Raw genomic sequence first — 4,802 nt, forward strand, 5'->3', positions numbered from 1 at the left:
TATAACTGAATTTTTGTTTTCTATTTCTTACACCATTGTTTTTTTTTTTTTTTCTGGTTCTTTCCCAAGGATAGATAAACCACTAATTATTGTAATTGATCATTAGGAGTAGTACTCAAATTCAAAAACTTCTACGGATGCATTATTTCCCGTCTAACTATAATAAATTAAAATAAGGCAACAATAACTAGGGCTGTACACCGGTCCAAAACCGGACCGGACCTGGACCGGACCTGTTAGGACCGGGACCTGAATCAGCCAATTCTGAGGACCGGGGACCGGACCTGATTCAGCAGGTCCGGGTCAGGTCCAGACCTGAGCAATCAGGTCCGGGTCAGGTCCAGACCTGAACAGACCTGTTTTGTGTGTTTTTTTTTTTTTGTTTTTTTTTAAAGAAAATAAATAACCTGTTGGACCTAATTATAGACCTGTTTACATAAAATCTGAAAATATCAATGACAAAAACTACATAAAATCTATAAGTCTCAAATATAACAAATAATTCATTAAATTACATAAAGTCTCTAAGTCTCAAATACTAGAAATACATAAATTATCCAAAGACAACTTGAATTTTGGCGAGTTGCTTTCCCTTTGATTGCGTGATTCACACTAATGAGTCAACGAAAACAACTTCATCGTCTCCATCGTTAGATACATCATGTTGCACCTCTAAATAAAAAAACATTATAGAATATATTAATGAATGATAACAATGAAATAATAAATTTGGTGTAACAAAATTACAAGTACATAAAATTAATACTACCTTTCTCCATTTCTTGTAACTCTTTCAAATTTTCTTCCATATCCTCTTACTTTTTCTGTTCCATATGTATTCCCGCCCCGCTTTTAACTTCTTATCTGGAGGCAAAGTAGATTGCAATTCTTCCATATCCTTTTCAAAAAGTGGTTGTGACATTTCTTGAGAAAAAGCAGCAGATCTTTTGGATTGAGAGCTCTCCATCTTCAATATAATTATACACAATCTTCAATATAATTATACACAATATAAGTAATTTTTAAGTAACAATTATAAACACATAACATTTTATAAAAAAATGTGAGAACAACTTACATTGCAAGAGTAAGAATCCGTGGTTCTTGTTGATCCTAAACATATAAAACGATAGAATTCAATTACAATTCAAATTGAATTCACAAAATAAACAGAATACATACAAATATACAATACACCAACAAGGCAGCAAATTCTACAATATGAACTAAATTCGAAAGAAACAGATTTTAAACAGATTTATCAATCTACTTTAAACAGATTTATCAATCTTTTCTGATTTATCAATCTACTCCCAGCAAATTCACGGAATAAACAGATTTTAAACACACAAATCGAAAGAAACCAAAATTCAACATGCATTCGAAACAAATGAACTAAAATAATTAAAAAACAGTTACTTAAAATAAATAAAAAAACCTCAAAAAAAATCATGAATTCGAAAAAAATGAACTAAAAAACAGAACTTGCAAACATCAAACAATCATAATAAGCAATTGAAATACAAAATACCCAATTCAAATATAATTAGATTTAATTTAAAAAAAAAGAACTTACAGGATACCAAAATTCAACATGCATTCGAAACAAATGAACTAAAATAATTCAAAAACAGTTACTTAAAATAAATAAAAAAAAAACCTCAAAAAAAAATCATGAATTCGAAAAAAAAATTAACTAAAAAACAGAACTTACAAACATGCAAACATCAAACAATCATTATAAGCAATTGAAATACAAAATACCCAATTCAAATATAATTAGATTTAATTAAAAAAAAAAAAAGAACTTACAGTGAGATGCAGATGCAGGGTGTAGTCGTCGACTCGTCGTTGCAGGATGTACAGCGTGTAGTCACTGCTGGTCTGGACGTCTGGTGGGCGGTGGCGACTTCCGACTTGTGTCTGGGCGCCTGGGCGGTGGTCTGGAGGGAGTGGGTGTTGCCGTGCTTGCTTGTCGGCTGAGAGAGAGAGAGAGAGAGAGAGAGAGAGAGAGAGAGAGAGAGAGAAGTGAGTTAGGGTTAGTGTGTTAACAAAAATGAAACTGACTTCTTTTGAAATTTGGGATTTTTTTTTATTTTATTTTTTTTTATAAAAAACGCATTTTCAACGGGTTTCAGGTCCAGACCTGAAAACCCCGGGTTTGGACCTGATCCGGACCGGGACCGGAAACCTTGATTTTCAAGGACCGGGACCGGACCTGAATCTACAGGAAATAGGGTCAGGTCCGGTCCCAACAGGTCAGGGTCAGGTCGGTTTTCAGGTCCGGTCCTGTTCATGTACACCCCTAACAATAACCACTCAAAATTTCAGTCCCAATAAACTATACAATAAGTACATGAATAAATTTAGCCATATTACGGTTAGAAAATAAATACAGTACTCTGCATTCTAAAACTGACCACTTATGTTATTATGCAGTATATGCTCCAATAAATCAATAGTGACTTGGAGTAATATTTTACTTCTTTTTCGTATCGCAATAAATTACTGTTGGAGATTTGCCAAGTTGCCTAAGAGAAGAGGTAAACTACAAGTGACACACATTGTACTAAAAATGACCAATAATTGTCACATGTCGGAGAAACCATTTTAGATCTCAAAAAGTAAGTCACAATTAGTAAAAGCTCGGTCCTTTTTTCTGGGGGACTCATGTGATCTGTTTGGTCTATTTCAAGATTCTAATTAGGGTATCCAACTATCTATCTTTAAGAATCCTTCAAATACAAATACACAATCAATGAACGAACATTTTGTTACTTTGTAAATAGTTTCATCCGTAACTAAGTATGTTGGATTACTAGTTACCAATGTGCTGTCAATCATCAAGTATTACTTTGAAAGACGTATAGTCATGTAGACTTGGTCGTGTATAATGTCCGAGTATCCACAATTTGATTACTCGATTAGTATGCAATGATAAATGAAGCTAACGAGTATAAAATAGTAAAAAAATAAATAAATAAATTCTCCTACAAAATAAATTTTAAGGGTGATGCAACAACACACTCAAATAACACTTGTGTTATAAAAAATGCTTCATAAACTTTATTACCACTTCTGAGGTGAGCATTGAATGCTTTGAAAACTAGTGAAGGAAAATAGATGATAGGATGGTCAAACATGAAACATTGCCTTAATGCATACTTCAATAGATTGTTTTTTACATTTTAGGGAAAGGACATGGTCGGATCAACATCTTACACGTTAACTTATAGCCACTTTCATCGTAAATTATTTCCTTCCAAAAGGGTTGTAAAATCTTTTACTAATTTACTTGAGATGATATTAATCGGTGAGTTTTCTACCACGATACTACACATATTAGTTTTAGAGAATTTTACTCTTGTTTTACCTCGTGTTAGCTAGTATCAAGGCTCATATTAGTCTTAAGTAATAAGTTTTTAACCAACGACGTCTTTTTTTGTGATGAATACTGCAATTTGGATCAGATGAAGACAATACTAAACAATTAGATCGTACCTTTGAAAATTTGTATCGAACGTCTATTTGATAGGTGAAGATAATATAGCTTTTGTACTACTTACTTCTAATAATATTAAATTCAGATATACTTCATTCATTCTTTAATAGAATTATAATACGCGTAATATTATTATGCAAAATTTTGTTAAATTCATATAGGTGTGCATTTTCAATCATACATATACTCCCTCCGTCCCATAATATAGTTACTGTACTGTTTTCCTATTTTGGAGATTCAAAAATTTGTTCATGTTTCTATTTTTAGATAGTTAGTTTAGACCATTATACCCTCACTTTTTTAACTTTATTCATTATACTTTCTAAATTACCCTTGAATTTTGCACATCCCTTGTACTTTTTTCCACTTTCTCTCTCTAACTTTTGTCTATAATAGTACTTTTCACTTTTACTAATATACTCCATTCACTTTTTCCTCCTATTTCTTAAATATTGTAAAAAAAAACACAAACAAGAACTATATTATGGGACGGAGGGAGTCTTACACAACTGAAGACCACAACTAGAGTAAGACCCCTTTTTTTACTCACTATTTAGCTTTTGAGCTTAGTTTAATTCATTTCTATTTCATTAAAGTTCATCAATTTTAAAAGCACAATCAAGGTCTTACTATAAAATTAGATTATATTATGTCTAATGTATTAAAGTCTGCATTCAAATTATCAAATAATCATCAATTTATAATAATTTCCGAGTTACAAAATCCTTCATGGACCATTTTCTTCTTTCTTTTCCTTCTAATTTATTTAAAATGGACCACATTAAAAATTAAAAAAAAAAAATAATAATAAAAAAAAAAAAAAAAACAAAGAAAATAAACCTTTCTTTAGGTTCTACGTACAGCATCGAACTGATCCCAATAATTAGGTGAGTTTATCTTGGGTAGAAGTAGAAGTACTTAGTTGGAACTTGGAAGTGGTAAAGGAGAAGGACCACAAACAAAATATAATTACATAATAATTTAATATAATCCATAAAGCTTTCGTCATTGTCTTTAATGTAAAATTGAGAAGTATTTGGAATATCTTCACTTAAGTAAGTTTTGTTCTTCATTAAAGTTAAATTAATTTCATAAATTCTAAATCATACTTGATACTTGAAACTTTACCAAACTTTATTTATTTTATTTTCTTGTCTAACATTAGTTGATTAGTATTATTATTAGTAGCATAAAGAGACTGACTCTTTCAAATCGGCAAAGGTCGCTATTAACACCTTTAATATAATTAATTATTAGTTAATTATACTTTATTATAGATTAAAGCATGGGATTAATTAAA

The 4,802-nt window shown here is 30.9% G+C and overlaps 1 long non-coding RNA gene across 2 annotated transcripts; it reads right to left on the reverse strand.

The window, feature by feature from the left end:
- Nucleotides 1-450: 450 nt before the first annotated feature.
- LOC110719715 lies at nucleotides 451-2,139 on the reverse strand. Of its 2 annotated transcripts, XR_002511163.1 has the most exons (3): nucleotides 1,813-2,139; nucleotides 770-1,113; nucleotides 451-672 (listed from the first exon to the last, which is right to left on the reverse strand). It is a non-coding gene; the product is annotated as an uncharacterized LOC110719715 (long non-coding RNA). The 2 variants fall into 2 exon arrangements; XR_002511162.1 differs by lacking the exon at nucleotides 1,813-2,139 and having other exon boundaries at nucleotides 770-1,444.
- Between the last annotated feature and the right edge of the window lie 2,663 nt (nucleotides 2,140-4,802).

This window comes from Chenopodium quinoa, unplaced genomic scaffold (assembly GCF_001683475.1).
Source record: "Chenopodium quinoa cultivar QQ74 unplaced genomic scaffold, ASM168347v1, whole genome shotgun sequence".
Classification (NCBI taxonomy): Eukaryota; Viridiplantae; Streptophyta; class Magnoliopsida; order Caryophyllales; family Amaranthaceae; genus Chenopodium; species Chenopodium quinoa.